This window comes from Microcebus murinus, chromosome 4 (genome assembly GCF_040939455.1).
Source record: "Microcebus murinus isolate Inina chromosome 4, M.murinus_Inina_mat1.0, whole genome shotgun sequence".
In the NCBI taxonomy this organism is placed as follows: domain Eukaryota; kingdom Metazoa; phylum Chordata; class Mammalia; order Primates; family Cheirogaleidae; genus Microcebus; species Microcebus murinus.
The window spans coordinates 65,563,513-65,587,566 of record NC_134107.1 but is presented as its reverse complement, the minus strand read 5'-3'; the positions used below and the strand labels follow the sequence as shown (position 1 = coordinate 65,587,566).

Below are 24,054 nucleotides of genomic sequence, written 5' to 3'. Positions count from 1 at the left end.
TCATTCTTTCTGCATGATAAGAGAAATGCAGAGGATTAAGAAGGCCAACCAGACACAGGTAGTACCGTGTTTCCCCGAAAATAAGACCTACCCATAAAATAAGCTCTAGCAGGATTTCTAAGCATTTGTGCAATATAAGCCTTACCCCAAAAATAAGACCTACTGATGGGCATGGATACACAGCGCATCTGCACAACCCATGCGTTTCGTCGTGGAGTCGTAAAGACGAGCAGCCCTTCTCATCTGCCCCATGAGAGCTCTATTGCTCTACATGAGAGATTGGGGCCAATTGTTCTAAAGGAAATAGAGTCGCATGAAATTCAGGATGGAATTTGGGGTTTGGAGAGTTATGATGACATTCCAGAGGAAGATGACTTCACTATATTTGAATAAATGTAGATTGTTGTACTATACTTAAAAAAAAAATAACACATCCCCTGAAAATAAGCCCTAGGGTATCTTCTTGAGGAAAAATAAATATAAGACCCTGTCTTATTTTTTGGGAAACATGGTATGTGCCTGCTCCAGGGAGAGGACCCAGAACAGTGAGCAGATTCTCTTATCAAACAGATCGTCTGGGAGAGAAGGCTAAGATTCCCCAGAGAAGTGATGGGAAGCACCAAAAGTGGGCAAGGAGAAGGTTCAGGGCTCTTGCCCAGTCAGGGGCTGCCTAACAGGCAGAAGAAGCTCCTAGATGTGCTGAAACAGTAAGAAGCTCTGAGGGCTCCACTCTGAGAGGAGCTTTCACAGCCTTGGCTGGAAAAGAACCTCCGACGTATGCAGGTCTTGGGCCTAACACAGGGAACTGCTTGGAGATTGCACAGAGATGCTGTTACAGAAATGGAACCCACACAGAATTCCACAGACATCTGAGCATAGAGGAGCTTGAGCTGGGCACCATTCTGAATGGATAGGCACTAGGGAACTGTGGGTATGTTTGCAGCCACTGTGCAGCTCCAATGAGGGATAGAGGAGGCCAGGTGAGCCCATGCACCACTGGGAAGCTCCCCACCACCCTGCTGGGGGCTGCTTTTGAGACTGAGACATGAGTACACAGCATTTTTCACAGTTGCTAACCCAAACTGACTGCCTGGATGGGACGCCAGACTTTCTGGTTACAAGTCCAAGGTGCCATTTTGAGAATTTGACACTGGACAGTGCTCCACTCTTGGTCTGAGTTTGGACATGATGCAGCTGCAGCCCTTGCCTGGCTGAGAAGGGCAGAGAAACCAGGCTTTCCAGGCATCTGGGACAGTGCCTACCAGTCTTCAGCCAGGTGTTGTAGGAACAAGCCTCAAGCAATTGCACTCCTCACAGCTTCCTGCCTGTGCAGCCTGCCTGGAAAGGGCCCTGCACTCTCTGGTCACAGACCCAGGACACCATTTTGAGAGTTTGAACCTGGGTAGTGACCCACCTTTGGGCTAAATTTGGTCTTGAAGCAGCACAGCCCAGCTGAGGAGCTGAGGAAGGACGGGGAGCTGAGCGCTCCTACATATACCTAGGACAGATGTGGTATGTGTATATATACATACATATATATCATGAATATTACTCTGCCATAAAGAAGAATGAAATAATATATTTCACAGCAACTTGATGGAACTGGAAACCATTATCGTAATAATGAAGTATCTCAGGAACATAAAAATAAATATCACATGTACTCACTTTTAGTGGGAGCTAAGTGATGTGTATACATGGTCATACAGACTGGTATGATAGACTTTGAAGACTCAGAAGGGGATTGGAGAAGAGGGTCAAAAAATACCTTCAGGTGCAATGTGTACTGTTTGGGTGACAGGTATACTGAGAGCCCTGACTCACAACTATACAATTCATCCATGTATAAAGAACCACTTATACTGCCTAAATCTATTGAAATAATAATAATAAGAAAAACCTCTGAACTTAAAAGACAAAATCTTAAAAATTAAAAAAAAAGAGAGAGAAAGGCAAATTAATACTATACCAAAGAACTATCATGCTATACATCAAAATTGAAACATTTTACCATATAGTTCATTGATTAGGCTGCGGAAAAATAGGCACTCATATATACTTTGAGAATGTGAAATAGTATAACCCCTATGAAGGTTGTACATGTATATTTACCTTTTGACCAAGAAAACTTACTTCTAGGGATTTATTCTAAATACACCACCAAGAATATGAAATTGATATGCACAACCTTATTTATATTTGCAGATTACCAAAAGCTATTGAAATCTCTAATCATAGGGGATTGGTTAAATTAACTATGGTATACATACACACTTGAGTACTATGCTCTTATACAAAGGAATGCAGAAGATCTCTGAACTGATAGGAAATGATTTCCAGGAGATACCATTAGTGAAAAAAAAGTCCAAGAAAACATATATGGCATGCTACATTTTATTTAAGAGGTAAAAATTAGAGAACATAAATATACCTGATTATATGTGTAAAAATAAATAAGAACTATAAGACAGCAAACAGTTGTAATTGCTTACTTTTATGGGATGAGGTAGGCAGAAGATGGAGTGGAAGGGATAGAGGAGGAAGTAATAATTTTCTGAGTGAATATTTTTATATAGTTTTGACCTTTCAAAATGTGTTAATGTACTATATATTCAAAAATAAACTTAATAATAATGGAAAAGGAAAAAAAAACTAATACTAAACGAAGAGAAAGGAAGGAAAAGAGTAGTACTAATTTTTCTTTAATTTTTGTAGTATTTGACTATATGTTCTCAGTTATAGGCAGTGGTATATGAATAAGAAATGCCAAACTCTTGTTAGTATATTCAGTGTTTTATTTGGTTTGTTGAGTGTTTTGGTCCTGGTATGGGCAAAGCAAATCTTAAACTGTTTTAGGTGTATTATAGGTTTGTGCTAATGCATAAATATGCTGTCATTAATGGGAATCAGGGTTATGACTGTGATAGACATGTAATGCAGATACAGAATGATAGGTGTAAAAACATACAATAAAAACTTAATTGGGGATGGAATGGAATTTGAGGTATCAGTGTGAATTCTTGATTTCTAAGATATTACATGTATATATGTGTGTGTGTATACACACAGATGCATGTGGTTCCTAGCTCTGTTTGCTGACAGAACCAAAAATCAAAGTTACTCCAACAGCAATAAGTAAACCTTGCTCCCAGACCTTGGTACCAAAAAATATTCCATACTATCATGAAGCAGAGACCCTTAAAGAAATGGCTGATTTCAGGACTAGGGCAAGGTGGGTAGAATATGAGCCTGGAATATTTTTTTATGCTAGAGAGTAAGAAAGTGTTCCAAAAAAATGATGGGAGCATGTCACAAGAACAAAGGAAGTAACTTGATAGGATTTCCACTCACCAAATCTGGGACATTTGTATTAACAAAATAATTAAGTATAATAAAAATTATAAACCATTGAAAAATTAGGAATTAATAAGAAGAAATGAGGACTCATGCTTTTCATAAAACGCCAAGAGCCCACTGATTAATGCGGAAGGAGTATATGAGTGGGAAAATTAATGTTTTGCATTTTCATGGTAAAGACTGAATTAGGAAGGAATCATCAATGAATGCTAATCCAGGGATAAATTGGACATTTGAACAGTCTATCTCCCTCTCTCTATATGTATACACACACACACACCTGCACACATGTCTGCACCTCACATGTATGTATAGCCCCCCACACACACACACATACATCCTCTGACTATTCTATCATATCTTTTCCCAATCTTTGGATTTTTAAATCCAACGCAAGTTGGATTATATTTCACTATCCAACCCTTCTATTTACAAGCTGTTTATCCTTGAATAAGTTATTTAGCCTTTCTGCTCCTCGGTTTCCTCATTTGTTAAGTGCCTCATAGAAATACGGTAAATATTAAAATGAGTACACATATGCACATAGAGGCCTAGAAAGCCCTAGCACAGATAGATACTGTTCAAGTGGTTGCTATTATTGCATTTCTTCTATTATGATTTATGTTGGTATTATAATGGTGCCCCTTTGGACCTGGCCATCTGGACTGCTTTTTTGTTGGCCTAGATCGGTTTCTCCAGGGTCGTCTCTAACTAGTCTAGTGGCCACTTGCTCCCACTCTCTGACAACAGCTACCAGCCAGTATCTGAGCCAAGATCATTGTGGTTTTAACAGCTACCACTAAAGTTGTAAGTGCTGGGATTTAAGGAGGCTAAATCTAGCCACATTTTCTGGCAATGAAACTCTCATAGTAAATGCATCTGAAAGGGAAAAAAAAAATGTTTGATTTGTGTACCAAGAGGTAGAACATAATATTAAAGCACCTAAGCCTTGTTTGTAATGACTCAGAAGCGGGCCTTCCCCACACACTCAGAGCCACATAAATCAATTCCTCGGTTCCAACTTGCTCTTGACAGTGCCTTTAATCTGTGAACTATGAAATGCAACGAAATCTCGTGTGCACTCCTCTCCCTCCATCTGCGTGTGGCTGTCAGGAAAGCAGTCAACGGCACTGGGTAACGGAAGTTAATTGGAAGGAGCCAGTGTCTCCAGCTCCTTTGGTAATTATTGAAGTCACTCGCCTGGCATGGAAGTGAGCCTCTCGCCTCCACACTGTTGATAAAGAGACTCTTTTCCCTCCTTCTCACAGAAGCAAAACAAAGCCAAAGGAAACCAAGCACTTTCTGTTTGTTTGATAAAACCCCAGAATTGCTTTAAGGTTGAATAAACTAAGCTTTAGGTCCAATTCAATGCAAACACATTTTAAAGCCTTTGAGAGGAAGGTGTATATAATTCACTTGTGTCCCTGGAGCTCAGTCCCATCCCTGACTCAAAATAGGCACTCTGTAAATGTTAGGAATTTTCATTATTAATACCTTTATTATCAAAACCAGTCTAGTTCCTGTTACATATGAGACTTTGAAATGGATACTTACAGGTGAAAAAGTTTAATTCTCAAGTTGCACAAACTCAGGTTGAAATCTTGGCTCTGGAATTACCAGCAATGAAAGTGTGGGCAAAGGGCAAACTGCTTCATCTCACTGAGCATACATATCCAACTCAAATACAGCATGAGGCATTTTGGATGATAGAGATTCTTAAATGCAATGGGCTACATGGACAAAGAGGATGGAACAGCAAACTGCTCATGTTAGGAAGCAGGAGATTTGCAGTAAGAAAGTATTTCTAGGGAAAGTATCCTTTCAAATGGGCTTTGAATTATGAGTAGATTTTCGAGACTAGGGCAAAAGCAGAGAAGATAGCATGTGCAAAACTATCACAAAACAGCGTATATGACAGGAAATGAAAACACGTATGTGCTTCCATATAGTTATATAATACAGATACAGCAGAAGAGCATCAGCATTGTTAATGAGCCATGCAAGAATCAGATGTATTTAAAAAGATAACTGGTGGTGATGTAGAAGGGGATTGTAGATATTCCATACTGCTTCTGAGGATGGGGAAAGAGTGTAGCTGCCCCATTTGGGGTGAGGCTTCAGAAGCTGGAACCTCATCACACTCATGGTCCTCTGCAAAGCAGGAAGACCTTGAGACTTAGGACCAGTCTGTATTCAGGGGCCAGAGAAAGGCCCACCTGGATTCTATCAACTATTCAAAAGGCAAATAATGCCCAGAGTAGGTTTTTATGAATCACTGGTCATGTGATTCACTCAAGGTCAGGAGGGAAACAGGTTGAAAACATATGGGAGGCTGAGTAGGAGCCTAAGATAACTGTCCAGATGTTGAGACTCTTCCGTAGGATCCTCACAGAAGTAATGGATGAGTAGGAAACATTGGAATGCAGCTTTAGGAAGCCAGTGGACATTGAATACAGGAAGTGAGTGAAGCAGATAATTTGTGTACTTTAGAGACAGATGGCATGCTAATTTGAAATCAGAAGGAACTAAGGAACTGTTATTTGAGTTTCTTAGCCCTAACTTGTTCAATAAAAACAAGATTTTGTATTTAAACAAATGATTAGACTTGCCAGTAGAAATGTAAACAGAATCATAATTTATAAAGCTATATTTTCTATTCTCTATACTTCAGTCCTACTTTTAAAAAATACATTTGGAAGTACAAACTAATAATTTTATAAATTCAGAAAGTCAGTAATCATCAATAATGATTTTCGTATGTAGCTTGATAAGAGATGACAGCTGCCTTCTAAATCACATTTTCACTGAAGGGGAAAACACTGAAAAAGTCACAAAAACATGATTTGTGATGCTGATCAAACTAGAATTTTCCATAAAATTCATTTGGTGTTACTTTATCATAAATGTTCATAAACTCAAATAGTAATGATTATTGAATCTCCATTGTAATTTCAGCTGTTGCCTAACTATACAAATTGACCATAATAGTCCATCCACATAACCTTATGCAGGAAAAAGTGTTTGGCCGAATAGAGTTAATGAACAAAGTATTGGACTTAAGGCTTCAGGGTGGTGAAAGAGAAATCCATTTCTAGGCAGGAGGCACATATGTAGACTTTCAGCTTTAAAACCCCAAATCTATGTACGTACTTATTATTCTGTTTCCAAAGTGTTTTATTAAACCCATCAACAAATGTCTATTGAGTACTTGCTGCTGACAGGAATTTTTGATAACTTCAAATGCACACTTCTGTGGTGGCATTTTCACCCAGAGTACAAAGCCATCTCTTCATAGCACTTATGGCATTTACAGTATATGAAAAAGCCTCTTTATCACAAAAAATATGAATTTAGCAAGAATCCTTATGTTATTTCTATTCCCATTTTACAGATGAGAAAAAAAAAATGAGTCTCTGGGAGGTTAAGTCATTCAACTGACCAAGGAAAACCAGGGTTTGAACTTAGGTTGATAGTCACCAAATTTCCTTCTCTTTCCACAATATTACACGGTCTCTCATCCTATATGTTTCACTAATGCAATGATTTTTTTTTTCAAAAGAGAGATGTTTGATACAGCCTGTGTTTTTCTAATTTCCTAATTATTTTTTGCCTAACTAGTTTTATCCTGGAATGTTGTTTTCAACATTAAAGAATAAAGAAGTACAATACATTTAAAGTCATAGTGTTGTTGGGTTTTTAATATGGGACTGCATAATAATAATTTGATTAAGCACCATTGGGTACACATTTTGAGGAAAAGAGATTTTTGTTGTTAGTGGGTCTGTTATCATAGCTTTCCTTCTTTGTTCTCATGGGCAGATGTGTCCTTCTGAGCTCTATTTTCTTTGTATAAGGCCAGCTACAGCTTTTTGTAGCATCAGGGGAGAAATCATTGTGCGTATTTTGTGTTCTGTTCATATTGGGTCTGTTTATGGTCTCTTTATGAGTATGGTGCTGCAGATAAGCAAAGATAGGAAAAGATGTATTCAAGAAAGTTAAATTTTACTAAAAGTGTGATTTTGTGCAAATTACTTAGCTTCTCTGAGCTTCAGTTTCTTCTTTCATGAAATGGAGATAATAGCCAAATATCCTAGGGTTATGGTGATGATTAAATGAAACAATAATTTAGATAGGTGGATAGATAGATGACTGGATAGATGGATAGACAGGTAGATATAGAGAGATAGACAGCTAGATAAATTAATAAATAGATCTGAGAATAGTACATAGCAAGTGAAATCTAAGTCTTAGGAAGATACAAGATGTGTATTTAATAATGTAATGTTAATATTTATTTGATACTTTTTATATGCGAGGCCTATTCCAAGTGCTTTATCAACATTATATATTAATATCCATAACCCTAAGAGAAATGTATCTTACTATCTCTATTTTACAGAGGATTAAACAATAATTTAGATACGTATTTTGCCAAAGTATTCACAACTATCAGTGAGTGGGAACAAGATTTAAATCCATGTCTTTCTGACTTTAAAACTCCTACTTTATAATGTTTCCTTGTATTTTTAAATTTACCTTTATTTGTTAAGGGGGATGTATATGAACTGGTATCTGATGTATGGATGCTTGTTTATCATGAAAGCACACATAGACTTAAAGTGGTATAATTAGGTATCAAAATGTCAGAAGCCTAGACAGAGCTAAAAATTGTACATTCTATTAGATAGTGTTATAATTAATCATATCTCATAAAATAAAATGCCAAGAGACATATTTTGCCTCTTTTGAAAATTCCTTTGGTTATTATGGGATGCCATTGCTAATTTTTGCATAAAAACAAGTTGAGATGAGAATGGAAAATATATGAAAAATTCTCTAGCTTAAATAAGCTTTAGATCAAGTGTCAAAGTTTTCTGAGTCAAGCTAGTCTCTATCTTTTCTTTGCTATCTCTTGACCTACAGTGGCCACAGCTAGTTACTACCAACACTTCGTAAATCATGGCTAATGGGAAGGGGATGGCTGTTGATTTTGTGTTATTAAAATGATTGTTTTAGTCAGTGTGGGCTGCTTTTACAAATCACCATAGACTGGGATTAAACAACCTTTATTCTTGTAGTTCTGGAAGCTGAGAAGTCTAAGATCACGATGCCAGCAGATCTGGTGTCTGGTGAGGGCCTGTTACCTGGTTTACAGATGGCCATCTTCTTGTCATAGCTGCCGGTGATGGAGAGCAGGAAGAGAGAAAGAGAAAAGCTCCTGTGTCTCTTCTTATAAGGGCAGTAACCCCATTCAAGAGGGCTTCACCTTTATGACTTAATTACCCCTGAAAGGTCTCACCTCCTAATTCACATGCAATCTTCAGTTCATAGCAATGATGGAATGTATTCATAGAATTAAAATGAGGTAGTAGAAAGAGCAGTGGACTTAATCTTCCTGCTTTGACTTAGTAGGTATATGATTCTAGACAAGTTATTGTCTCTCTGTCTTACTTTCCATGAGATTTAAGATCAGAAAACACCAGATTCAAATCTTGGCTCTGTTCCTTAATAATTTTTTGACTGTAGTCAATACATGGTTATATCTTCTATATCTCAACTGTATTTTTAGTAAAGCAAAGTTAGTATGAATACTTACTTCATAGGATTATGAAGATTAAGCTAGAATAATAGATGTAAAGCATTTGAATATGGGCATTGAACATTCAATTCAATGTGTTTAATTAATGCTAGTATTACTAAATACATTTTGTATTTTTCCTATCACTTATATTTTGCCAACTCTGTATCAGACACTTGTTCTAGTGGTGAATATAGGATTTATGTGATTGAATGCCATGGTAAAAATTAAATTAAATAATGCATATATACTAACTAATAAGGACCAGGCATTTAGTAGATATTCAATAAAATTTAGAATATAAGACAAGTGATATATAAGTAAGTAACCACAGGCATAATTTGGGTTAGCAATGAAGAGTGAATAAATAGTTTATTTATTCATTTGTACTTTAATTTTTTTATTCTATTCAAAAATCTTTGTCATCAATTCTGTGCCTGGCATCTCGAGATACTATGCACCAAATGGGAAGGACACATTAATGAGACTGGATTCCTTCCTTGTAGGTTAAGAAACCTTATTCTGAGATCCAGGTATCTGTGGATGAGTTTCAGAGAGTCCATGAATTCTCTAAAAGAATATGCCAAAATGGGTATCTTTATTTTTCCAGGAACAACATCTGTCACTTTCATTCCCCTCTACCTGCTCTAAGAGATCTCAATACAGAGAAAAGGGAAAATTGTGCTCCTTGATTATAGCTTTGGGAGAATTATTGATCCTTAGCTGCCTGGACTTTGAATTTGAACATGACTGGATTCAAATTCCAAATGCATTTCCTGGTTTCTATATAACTTAAGTTGAACTTCAGTTTCTATGTTTGTAAAACTGGGATAGCGAACCCTACTTCATGAGCTTGTCTCAATAATGTATGTCAAAGAGCTCCTCACAATATCCGTGACTTAGAAAGTATTCAGAAGTAGTAATTTCTTTCTCATTTATGCTTCCTCCCACAGTAGTACCTGGCTCAGAGACCAGCAGGAGCTCATTCCCAGCTTATTGATCAAGTCACCAATGAGAATCTTGTACTTTCAGTGACCAGTCACATATAGGAGTGATACAAAGGGTCAAGTATGAACACAATTAGTGTTAATCAAAGCCAAAGACTTTGGCTCCTGCTACTGGTCTCCATATCATAATCCATATGTATAAGTTCACACGTCTCATATTGTACTTGTCACTTCCGATGCAATCCTTGTCACAATTTAATTATGAGGCGTTGTGATTCAAATCTCCCCAGGCATTACAGAAACTAGCATGAGGTGGATAATTGACACACAGGTAGGTTCTTCCCTCAGATGTTTCTCAAAAAAGAAGAGATAGTGGAGCTTAGAGCTACACAGCAGCTCAGGGTAACAGCACCTCATAGGAAGAAAAGAGGCTGGCAAGAGCCACAGAAAGGTATACAAATACTGAGAAGAAAGCCACAAAATGGCAGTGGTGGTGGAAGGGTGTTTGATAGAATAATTAAATAAGTCACTGTTAAAAAATTGAGTAATACCTAGAAAAACATTGAGTCATATATTGTTATATAGGAAAATGCATGTTACAGTCTTGCTAATACTGTTGCAGATTATTTTAATCATGATTCACATCTTGTCTCCTTTTAGTGAAAAACCATAACTGCTTCTAGCACTCCTACCACAGAGCAAGTGTCATGAAATCCTACAGCATTAGCTCAGCTATAAACCCAGTGTGGTCAGTGAAGGGTTGAACTGCATATATGAGTTTTCTAGATAACAAAAACCTGGTTTCTCAAGTACCAGATCTTGGATAAATATACCATAGGGGTATTAAATGGAAGGTATTCTTATGAACAGAATATTTCTTTTCTTTATAAACGAAGTATTTTAAAGAGAACTTAACATTTTCTAGTTTGTTAGAGGATATTAGTGATAATATATTTTAATGTATTTCCATGACACAATAGTCTTCCCATTTATCACTGGATAAAATCGAAATTCCTTACCACTAAACATATGCATATGCACATATAAAAATATTTATTTTAGGGATCAAAAAATATATGGCGATACAATGATGAACAAGCATATGATGGACTCTGCCTTCAGGGAGCTTCTGCTCCACTGGAAGCAGTCAAACAGTAAAACGTTACAATTGGGGTGGTGATGGGAACGGTAAATGTTACCATTAGAAAATCAACAATAATATGACATCATGTAACAGGGACACCAAATCCAGGTTCAGAGATCCAGGAGAGATTTTGCAAAAGAAGCAACACCCAGACTGACCTTAAGGAAGAGTAAAATCTAACCAGCCAAAGAGTGGGGGGTTAAGGAAAAGACAATTCTAGACAGATGGCCTCAACTAGCAGACATAAGTGATACATGGGATGTGTTCTGGGAAGTAGAAGAGATTCAGTGAAATGGGGGGAAAATTAGCAAACAAACAGAACATTGCAAAAGGATAAATGTAGAGGGAACAAATTCAGGAGTAACTACATAAGAAAAAGACATAAAATTTTGCACGTGGCTGCTCTGTGAAGACTTTCGACTTTTGTGATAAATAATTACTTGTTTTTTTATTCCCTTGGGTCTAGTGCCGCCTGAGACAACCTGGATTAATGCACCTAGATAAAAACAATTATAACCTGATATTCACATATTAGGCACGGATGGTCTTTGGTTTCTGGTCACAAACCACAAAGAAACTTTCAAAAATCTTTGTATAAAAAGGCTGAAAGAGAGAGACAAAAATCATTGCCACCATTAAACTTCCATTATAATGGAGAAGACAAATAATCAACAAATAGAAAAAAATAAGTGTATTACATAGTGTTCATATTCAATAAAATATGAAGAAAATTAATGCTTGCTGACAAATTAAATCAAATGGTATAAAATGGGCCCCTAGAATAGCAGTTATCTAAAATTACTGACTCGGTTTAAACCAGGGAGGTTCTTACACAGAATATTAAGAATTCATTCTAATTGGATCCATTAAATCCTGCACCTTTATCTGCTAAGGATATATACATATTTTTTTTCTTTTTTTCTATGCACTGTTCTAATGCACATTGCTGAATAGATCATTTCCCACCTCTCTGACACCATACAGATTACAAATTACTTGGATTTAAATTAAAGAGTTTAAACTGTTCTTTGTGTCATTTGTGTTATTCTAATAAAAGAAACAATTCTCATTTTTATTAATGTTATTGTAACGTGAATTATATAAATGTATAAAATGTGTGTCAACCTGAAGTGGCATGCTGCCATTTTTTGGTTTATAAGAGAAACTTAAAAAATAAGAAATATGACAAATATAAAGCATATTAGCAAAGCTAACAATTAACTGCATTTTTTTACTTTTTCTTTTTATAGTTTTTCTTCTAGAGCCAAATTAAATAATAAGTTATAAGTCTGATCAAAATAAAACTCCATAATTCATCTATTTGTTTGCGAAGAGATTTCTATTTTTCTAAAATCTACAGTTGTTTTCCCTGTTTTAACTGTTACTAAACAATAATTTAATTCATGTCTCAGGTTTCAAAATACTTTATCTTCTCTAGTATTGTTTTAAGGCTTAGAAGCATGCTTTCTCATCCCTGTTGTACTTGCACATTAAAATTTAATGATAGAATTATTGCTTATGATCCTTCACATTTCACTCTAGCTACTATAGAAAATGATGCATATATGTTTAGAAAGCTTTGCAATATAATTCATTTATAGGATCTATACATAGATAGTATTTTCCCCTGACCATTTATTGTACCTTGAGCCTTGGCCACAGAGTTTTTAATTTTATATTTGTTCTTCATAGCGTGTAAAAAAAAAAATGCACTAAAAGCTGCCACTTTCTCAACAACATCATGGTCACAGTTAGTTAAATATTAATGCCACCAAGCACAAGGCAGGGCATGCAGTGAGCATGAAGTGGACTATAAAACCACTGTAATGGATTTAGATCCCTTGGGTCTCCAGTGGGCTCTATACCAATACAGTAAATGAGGGGAAAGTTTCATCAAGATGCAAGTTTAAATAGGAATCTGTCCTGCTACATCCACTGACAAGATTAATTATAGATTTCTGAATATGATTTTTTTTTTTTTTTGGTGCGTAACTTTACTAGTCTGCAGCCAAGCTGAAATATTAGGCATGGCTTTGTATAATTCTGGATAATTCTCTTTTCCATGTGACACTTTCCTATATATTTTAACTTTTGATAACTTAGTGAGTCTCTGATAAAAGCTTCCATTACTGATTTGCCATTAGTCATTGCATCTGTCCATTGAAATTGGGACAATCCTTTTGCAATAGTAGCAATATGTTGAAAGAAGGCAAGGGAGAATTTAGCTATTTTCTCTCAGGCATATGTCCTCAAATAAAAGGAAAAGGCAATAAATATAGCACAGGTTATCCCCAAGATAGTTTACCCTGTAAATAACATAATATACCTTTAGAAAAATCCAAATGATCTTTTTTTTAAAGTAGGAATCATGACTTTTTTAGAGCCAACACACTATTTGACACTTAAAGCTCAAAACATTGAACATCATAATAACAGCTACCATTTGTGACCATTTACTTTGTACCAGGAAACTCTGTGTATACACTAACTTATTTTTGTCCATATACTTATAAGAAAAAAATAGATTCAGAAGAGTTTAGTAATTTGTCTACAGTCACATAGCTATCTGTAACTTTGCTCTGTGCCATTAGCCTGTATCACTCTCTACTTACCACACTGAATCACGATTGTCTTATGGACTGTCTGACTCCCTTACTAGACAGGGAACTCCAAAAAATTAGTGATTTTCACATATTTCTATATCACCAGTGCTAAGCTCAGAGCCTAGCAAAGAGGATCTGTTCAGTGATTGCTTCTGGACTGAAATAATTGATCTTGGAGAGCCCCTCCTCAGGATGAGGATCAGTTCAGAGGTGGCAGAGATTAACGTAGCCGTGACCAATCAGAACATTGAAGCCAACTGACTTATGCCGCTTGAGTAATGCCCAACTCTTAGGCTCTTTTTCTAGTAGATAATGTTAGGTACTAAAGAAATTTCAGGTGAGGATTGGCTACATCTGCAATTTTTATATTGAGGTATAATAAAAAGTCTCAAATGAAATTTTATCATATGCAAAGAAATATATAAAACACAGACATTCATTAGCAATCTAACACGAAACAGTTCATACCACCTAGATTGTAATCTTAAAAGTCATGTGGTGATTTTAGGTGTTTTGACCACCACCTAGTGTGATAAATTCACTTGCAGTGGATGTGAACAGAGGCAGGATTCAGTAACTCTTGTTCTTGTGCAATTACAAATTCTCCTACACTAAAGGCTAAACATAGATTGTTTTAGAATGAAGGTGTGACCACCACACCTGAAGATATAGTTTATAGGCCTCACTCAATACTTATATCATGATTATGAAAGGAGAGTGGAGTCTTACTAAAGTCTGTGGACAAATTCACATATCGCAAACACCTCCAATTTCACCAAGAACTTATATCTAATAATCATCATGCTATTAACAAGCCACTAATTTCACCAAAGCAAATTCATGTTTAACATTCATTTGTAATTGACTCTGAAAATGAGTGTTTCTGATACAATGCCAGGTGAACATCCCTAGAATGTGGTTCTTGATTAGGGTAACTGATTGAGATTTGTTTCTTTAACTAATTAGCACACTCATAATATCACATCATTAACGGTAGATTATACAAATATATATATAACTTATATATGTGTATACATCTGTAGATGTATGTGTACATGTGTGTGTGCATGTACAATCTACTCTACTGTATTCTTTTCCATAAACCATCTGCTCTCTAGAATTAGAGTTTTATATTGGTGTCTTACGTGGTTTTAGGAGATTTTCCAGAAGTATAATCTTCTGGGAAGACTTCTTTCTTACCCCATTCAAATTGTACATTTTAGTTCATCTCAGAAAATTATTTGTAGAAATTTAATATAAGCTAATTCAAATGTATGTATTTGATATATTATAATTAATAGATCTCATTCATGTGATTTTTTTCCTGCCTAAGTAATTTATTAATACAAATTATTCATCCAGAAAAGTGATCATTTTTTTCTATTTTCATTTCCATCTATTTATTTCATAAATATTTATCAGCTTTAAGCTGGGTTCTTCTCTTTTCGCATCTCCAAGTCTACATAACACTGGGTTCAGTACACAGTGGATATGCGGCAAATGTTGTTGATTGACTGAAAAACATCTTATTATGAGGCCATCATTATTGAAGTTTGCAGGTTTCTTTTCCTAATTTTAAAATGCCTTTTTCATTTTAGATCACCCCAGGTGGCTGTCTCACAACATCAATCTATTGATTCTCCCTGCAAGAGGCGAAGAAGAAACCACCAGATCAGGTATGACTTCCCGTATCAAAAATCATCCACTCAAAATTAAATATATATAATGTACTTCAGACTGAAACTTTAAAAATATTCTTACAATAGAACTCGAGGCAATTGATTTTGGAAATTACTAGGAGTAAGAGAGCTTTTTTCTTTTTTTTTTTCTAATACAAGATCTCTCTTGTAGAAAAGAAACTATTTATACAAGTACTTGTAAAGGCTTCTACATGGCAATTTACTCCACCTAATAATTACCCTATCAACACATATTCTGTCTAAATGTCTTCAGTCACAGTCCTTCTACTGTAATCTGGGTGTTCATTGTTCTTCTCTTTGATATGCACTGGAAACCCACAGCATCTTCTTATTCTAATCAGTATTTGAATGCATTGTCTATTGAAATGAAAGTAACAATGATTAGTAAGACATATGTTTCCCTTAAATGTGAAAATGTAGGGGCTAAAACCACAAATTAAACAGAATAGTCATAGTCTTTGCATGCATTTCCTGAGAAGGTAAGATAAAAATTATTGTCAAGTGAAAATCAGGTAACTGGCCAAAGTTGTAAAGATCAGAGACCTACAAAATAGATGACATTTGGAAATAGCTCAACGGTCCTCTCTGGGAAATGGACACACAACTATAGTATGTTGGTAAAATGAAATATTGTTTGCCTTAATGGATGGTGATTTTGACAAAGAGACTGGGAGAAACATGGGGGAAAAAAGCATAATAATCAGATAATTTCGTAATTTCAATAATCACATAATTTCATGCCAGATGCATTAGTAGGTAACAGAAAGATTAGAAGAAGCTATGAATGGATTATCATTAATAATTTGTATATTACTATTCTTATTAATATTAGATGTTTTCTCTGCTTATTGGCTGAAAATGGCTTAAAAATCATTTCCTTAGGACATTTTAGTTGCAAAAAATGTAAAGATTTAGTAATAGCTGATTTCTCTCATATTGGTCATAATTATCTCCTATTTCTATACTTATTCCTTAGTATTTTTCATTAAGATTTCCAATTATAGGAGGCATGAGAAAAAAATTTAAAATATAATGTATGTGTAAATGATTCACAGTTAAGGAAAGAGTTTAGAGCAAGACCAAGGTAATTCCCCTCCCTCCCCGTCCCTCCCTCCCTCCCCTCCCTCCCTCCCTCCCTCCCTCCCTCCCTCCCTCCCTCCCTCCCTCCCTCCCTCCCTCCCTCCTTCCTTCCTTCCTTCCTTCCTTCCTTCCTTCCTTCCTTCCTTCCTTCCTTCCTTCCTTCCTTCCTTCCTTCCTTCCTTCCTTCTTTCCTTCCCAAAACAGTGAAGTATGACTCATACTTTTTATTTAAATACATTTTTTGTTAATACCTTCTTCTCAAACTTTGCAAACACTTACTGAGAATCAGTAATGAACAAAGCAGCAGAATAAAGATGAGCAGCTCAAAGGATTCAACATGAAGCACCTTTGAGTTAATACCTATGATTAAAAGGGCACTAGTCTTCCTGATGGAGGAGGTGGCATTACAGTGGGATTTCTGTGTTTCATGATACCTTCCCTACTTCACATCATAACCACCACATACACATGCAGTTCTTACTGCTTTTGACCATAGCAGTTTTCTTAGCATATGCTTTTGCTTATTTTAATTTCATTAACTTAGCTAAAGGCTTTAAGCCAAGTTCACATCACTTGAAAAATCAAATAATTAATAAAATAAAGTCACAGTGTCTTATAATGCTGCTATTACCTCCATGAAGCTGAGCAAGCCTCTTAAGCCTTCCTCCTTCCTACTCTGATAGAAAAGCCTCTCTAGAGGAAGACTAGTTTCTCTTACATACAGATTTAATATTTTTGCTGTTTCCTTTTAATTTTTTGGGGGGGGGATATCAGACAAAGAGATCTATTTAAATATAGTTTGATTATCTCACTTGATAACTACTTGATCATTTGAATCTTTATGGGATACATAGAACATAAACTTATAGACAAGTCGACTTAGGTCCAAGTCCTCCCCTTACTTTTATTAGCTGTGGCTTATGAACAAACTAGTTAATTCTCTTTGCAACAGTTTCTGCATTTTCATGTTGGGAATAATGACATTACTTAATCTAGGAAATATGTTTCAAGCTCTTAGTATATTGGCTATCACAGAGCAAATACTCAAAAATGTTAGATGTATCATGAAATTGCTTAGATTATTTATATATATATATATATAGAGAGAGAGAGAGAGAGAGTTATTACAGTCAATAATAATGGTTTATTTGGTTTTCAAATAATCAGAATAGAAAGAAATGTCAATAGTAAAAGTGCATTGAAGATAGCTCTAAGTTTGAAGATTTGCCATGCCTTAGGTCTTTATTCTATTGATTATCACTATAATCACAGAAAGCTAGTAGGACAGAATGTTCCTTACAGGAGTTCAGTATCTGAGAAAGCCATGGTAAAATTGACCATCATCTAGCCTAAGGGTTTTCTCAGACTGGTTTTTTGGTTTGATGTGGTTTCGTTTCTTACATAGAACTATGCCATATTTAAAAGTTGTATAAGGAGAGCTTATCTATTTGGGGATGGGAGAAGCTCAGCTTCTTGTCTGTTTAACTCTCCCACCAGCACTGTGTTTGCTCTGAAGACCTGCCGGTTCTTGGAGAACACAGTTTTTAATGCAATGACCTATTTTAGTTCCATAACTTTTAGGATGGAGAACATGATGTAAGGAATAATGAAGTGGCATGTCTAAGGTCACACAGTGTAAGAGGGACACGTCTGAGTCTGCTAATTCCCATCTACAGGATTGTGCTGACTCTTCTGTAGATGACATTTAAAGTTTAAGACAGCAAGTATGACTTTGGGAAATGTGGTCTTCTCTCCCATTTTTGCCAGTTTGTTTTGGTGGTTGCACATGTATTACAGCAGCATTGTGGTCCTCAACCAGCAATATCAGCATCACTTTTTAGAACTATGGATGTTTAAGCCTACACCAGACCTACTGAATGAAAAACTGATGGTAGGGCCCAGCAATTTATGTTTTCATAACATTTCAGGCTATGCTAATATTTGCTAATATTTGAAATCTGCTGCATTAAAAAAAATTCCTTGGAAATTAGCTCCACATGTAAAATAATTTTAATTACTCGACTTGCCTACCAATTGGGAAAAAAACACTATAAAGATATATAAAATTCTGCAAAGAAAAGAAGTGACAGATAGGAATAAAAATAAAATTTGCTGATCACCTACCTTATACTAAGAACTCTTTAATTTCTATTAGTTATCTCATTTAAACTGATAGTAATGCTCTGAAGTGTATATTATTATCCCATCTTTACTGACGGGAAAATTCAACTCAGAGAAACTAAATAACTTGTTCAGAATCATTACTTGGAAGTTTCATCTCTAGGTTTTGAACTCAGATATCATTGACTCCAAAGCCTTAATGCATTAAAGCCCACTGGGTTTCACACTTACCTGTGGTGGAATAGCTACAACTCCGGGAGAAAATGCTTGCATTTTATTTTTCTTGTCATTATGGAGTGTTTTGGTTTTGATTAAACTTGGCATGTAATATATATCTTTCCTGATGCTACATGGAAATAACAATTTGTCACTCTGACATGAATATGCCTTTTCTCTTCCTTTCCATTCTACTTATACTTATTTGAATATCAATCCTCTAATTTCTATAGCCTGCCCTAACTGTAACTTGCTAATATACATGTATATACTTTTCTTCATCATTTCATATAAAAGTAAATAATAGCTTCAGTGTGTCCTGTTTGGGTACATCTAGAAAGTTTCTGAAAAATTAATCATCACCTTTGATACAATGTAGATAAAATTGTGTAAGTATTATGTAAATGTAATTATATATAAAAATAATTACAAGGACATGCACTGCAAACTTTGGAGCTGTAATATAAGGACTTATCAGAGGAGAGGGTAATTATACACCATGTTCCCTAAAGCTTCCACATCTAGAAAGAAATCCATCAATTTTTATGATTGAAAAAGACATTAAATTTCTTATTTATGATTGTGTTCTGCAGAGGGTGAGGTGAATGGGTGGTCTTATTAGAGAAATGCAGGATGAGGAACTATCGTGAACATAGAGAATATTTCCATTGTTACAATTACATGTCAATTACAGAACTTGCTGATCTCTACTAGAGATGGGTTTTCAATGGCCTGAGAGGACAAATTCTCTTTGCCGCTTCACATTCTAGGATATTGCTTGTAAGAATGTTGGCCACATGGCTTAGCACCTGTCAAAGTTCTAGAAGTTTGAACTTGATTGGACAGGTTATACTAATGGGTGCCAGAAAAAATAAATATATAAAAAAGGAGATAAATGCACAGAATTTACTAGAGAAGTAGATGCAATATCAGCACTTGAAGACCTGTATCAAAGGTCGGCTGGTCCCAGCACAATGGTGTTTACAACTAATTGATCACAACAAGTTACAGATTCCTTTGTTTCTTCTCCACTCCCAGTGCTTCACTCGACTAGTCTTAAAACAAAAGAAAAAAAAAAAGATTCAAATGATTCAAGGGTCAGATGATACCTTCTTCTTTCTAGGATAAATGTAGCAATGAATCACAGTGCTAAGTCTCCTGTCCTATTCAAGTCCAAGTTTTGTTCATTTCTCTAAGCAAATGTATCTCTAGTTTCCCTTCTTTGCTTCAGCTCCACTGCTATTACCATACTCCACCTCACCATCATCACCATTGCCTGAATGACTGTAATTGCCTCCTACCTGGTCAAATCACTGTCATTTATGTTTCCCACAATCTATTTCCAAGACTGTAGCCAAAGTGATTAACTCTCCAGTCATTTCCTATAGCTTTTAGAGAAAATATGAAAATCTGTCACATCGTCTATAAGAATCTGCCTATTGTTACTACTGCTTACTTCTGTAGCCTCATCTGATCCTCTTCTCACTCCTGTTCACTCTGCAACTCCATTTACATTTCAGTGGCTCTATGTGACATGCCTACTCTGGTCTGTTTTGCCTAGAAAGCTTTCTCCATTGCTCTTTCCTCATTTGGTCTTACAGATCTCACTTCAAACATTGCTTCATCAGGAAATACTTTATTGACAACTCCCTCCTAAAGTACACACACACACACACACACACACACACACTTGAAGACACACAGACATATCAATTAGATCTAGTTCCTGTTATACTTCCTCATAACTCTCTGTTTTGTACTTCACAACACTACGTAGTTTGCAATTATGTATTTGTGTGTTAGTTTGAATAAATGCCTGGCTCCCACACTAAACTTAATCTACATGAAAGCAGGACCCATATCTTTTATTATTATTCTTATTATTATTGTACATGTACCCTAGGGCTTAGGACAGTGGGCTGGTATAAAGCATTTGCTAAGCAAAGTTTTCTTAGATATGACATCAAAAATATTAGGTAGCGAAAGAAAAAAAATAGATGAATGGAACATCATAAAATTAAAAAACTTGTGCTATAAATGATATCATCAATAAAGTTAAAATAAAACTCACTGAATAAGAGAAAATATTTGTAAATCATATATATATCATAAAGACTTGCATTCAGAATGTATCAATGACTACTACAATTCAACAATAAAAAAATGAATAATCCAATTTTAAAATACAGCTAAGAATCTGATATTTCTCCAAGAGTACACAAATGTTCAATAAACATGTGAAAAAGCACAATCATTCCTATTAGGGAAATACAAATCAAAAGAACAATGCAATTTTAGTTCACACTCACTAGAATGGCTACGATAAAAAAAGTGTTGGCAAGTATTTGTACAAATTGGAATCATCACACATTGCTGGTAGGGATGTAGAATGATGCAGCCACTTTGAAAAACACTTTGGCAATTCCTCAAAATGATAAACATAGAATTATGATATGACTCAGCAATTTTATTCATAATTATATACCCAAAGGAATAGAAAATATCTTTACACCAAAACCTGTACACAAATATTGAATATAGCAGTACTCACAAGAAACAAAAAGTGATAACAACCCAAATTTCCATCAGCTGATAAATGGATAAACAAAATATATCTGTACAATGGAATGTTATCCAACAATAAAATGGGGAAAAAAAGTATTGATGCATACTACAATATGGAGGGATCTTGCAAACATTATGCTAAGTGGAAGAAGCCAGTCACAAAAGACAATAAAGACCAATAATGGTCATGATTTCATTTATTTAAAATGTCCAGAAATAGATGAATCTATGGAGACAGAAAATAGATTAGTATTTGCCTAAGAGTAGATAAAAGGATAACTGGGGGGGAGGGATTAGGAATGAATGATAATAGGCACAGGGTTTCTTTTTTCTTTGATGACTGAAAAAATTAGATTGTGGTAGTGGTTGGACAACTCTCTGAATACATTAAATATCTGAAAGATATATTTAAATGAGTAAATTGTATCATATATGAATTATATTTTAATAAATCCATTAAAAAATTCAGTCATAATATGGAAAGACAAATTTCTTATATTTAATGTAGGAGTAGAGTATTAGTACTTAAAAGATCAAAAACTTTCAACACATACATCCACAAAAGTAATGCAGAACACCAGAAATGATAAATACATGGCCAAATATTAAAATAGAGTCTTTTATTTAAATATATTTAAAAATAATTGATGGTTTAAAGAAAAGTTATTAACAATATTAAGTATTATGGGCTTTGTAACAACATATGCAGAAATAAGAGGTATGACAATGATAGCAAAAGTCCAAGAGGAGAGAAATGGAGGTATATTGTTGTAAGGTTCTTATACCATACAGGAAGTATTATCATAGCACTTGAAGGTAGACTGCAATAAGTTAAAGATGTATATTATAAAGTGTAAGCAACTACTAGAATAACAAAGATGCATAGCTGAAAAAGGAGATAAAAAGCAATTTCAAAATAATTAATTCAAAGGAAAATAGAATAACAAGAAAAATGCTACAAAGTGTATCTGGAACAATTGTGCAAAAAAAAAAAAAAAACCCATGAAGGTAGATTTAAAGCTTACTATATGAACAATAACATTAAATATAAATAGTCTAAACATCCCAATTAAAGATACAAATATTAATAGGTTAAAAGTAAAAAATGTGGGAAAAATTTATGCTAATGCTAAGCTAAAGAAAGCTGAAGTGCTTATAGTAATATCAAAGTGGATTTCAGACAAAGAATATTACCAGGAATAAAGAGAGTCATTATCATTTCATAATTATAAAAGAGGTCAACTCATAAAGTACAAGGAAAAATCTTAAACTATTATGTACAAAACAACAAAGCTTCAAATTATATGAAGCAAAAACTATCAGAGAAGCTCTTATAGCACAGGTACAAAAAATTAATCAGCAGCAAGTAGAAATCAATAAATCTGCAATCATAACTTCAGATTTTAATACCTCTCTCATAACAAATAGAACAAGTAAACATAAAGTCAGTAAAATTATAGATAACTTGAACCACACTAAAAAGTATCTTGACCTAGGCTGGGCGCGGTGGCTCATGCCTGTAATCCTAACACTCTGGGAGGCCGAACTGGGTGGATCACTCAAGGTCAGGAGTTCAAAACCAGCCTGAGCAAGAGTGAGACCCCGTCTCTACAATAAATAGAAATAAATTAATTGGCCAACTAATATATATAGAAAAAATTAGTTGGGCATAGTGGCACATGTCTGTAGTCCCAGCTACTCAGGAGGCTGAGGCAGTAGGATTGCTTGAGCCTAGGAGTTTGAGGTTGCTGTGAGCTAGGCTGAGGCCATGGCAATCACTCTAGCCTGGGCAACAGAGTGGGACTCTGTCTACAAAAAAAAAAAAAAAAAAAAAATTATCTTGACCTAATTGACATTTACAGAATACTCCATCTAACTGAGATCCAGTCACTCACTGCACAAAGATTCAATTATTGAGACAAAGAGGATTGCCAAGGAAAAAAGAAATTTTAATGCAAAAGACATCTGTCAAAAGAATGGGAGAAATAGTTTCAAATCCACCTCTCTGACTAGCAGAGATCATGGGCTTTTAAAGGAGGGGCCAGGTACATTGGGATTGGTCATGTGCATGGGGCAGGACTTGGGGGAAGATGATCCTTGGCATCAGGAATCTAGCTCAGGGGCCTTCAGAATCTCAACTCCTTTGTCTTTTAAAAATGTTGCCATTCCTGAGAAGCAACTCTAAAAGTTCAAGTAGTTAGTTAAGGGAGAACGTTATTAAAAGAAAAACATAAGGTTCATCGAAATTTTTTCACAGAGCCCTTGGCAAAATTCTAGAAAACACAAACTAATCTGTGGTGACAGAAAGCAATTCAATAGTTACTTGAGGACTTGGGTTGGGGATGGGCAGTAGAAAGGGATTAAATGGGAAACAGAGATTTGGGGGGGTGATGAATATAGTCATTATCTTTACTGTTGATAGTTTCATGGTGTGTGCGTGCGTGCACCTGCATGTGTGAAGGATTATCAAATTATATGAAAAGAAAGCACAGAGGTTTAAAAGAGCTGAAAAATAGAGATTGAAATTGACAATGGTAGGAACCAGAGCAAGGGTGTTGCACAAGGCTTTTTTCTCTAACCTGCTCAATGCCTTGGACTATGTTCTTCAGGCAATGGAAAGCCCTGAAAAGTTATTACAATAGTTTCCCTTTATCCACAAGGGATATATGGATATATTTCAAGACCCCTAGGGGATGCCAAAAACTATGGATAGTACCAAAAAACCAACCAAGCAAACAAAAAA

At 35.3% G+C, this 24,054-nt stretch overlaps 1 protein-coding gene across 7 annotated transcripts in view; it reads left to right on the top strand.

Moving 5' to 3' along the window:
* The window catches only part of LOC142870624 (teneurin-4-like), a 2,325,019-nt gene that overhangs the window by 600,781 nt on the left and 1,700,184 nt on the right, over window positions 1–24,054 (top strand). For all 7 annotated transcript variants that reach the window (XM_076002352.1, XM_076002347.1, XM_076002349.1 and 4 more), the window contains one exon: window positions 15,228–15,305. The gene's annotated coding sequence lies outside the window, so the exon portion shown is untranslated. The remainder of the gene's footprint in view (window positions 1–15,227; window positions 15,306–24,054) is intronic.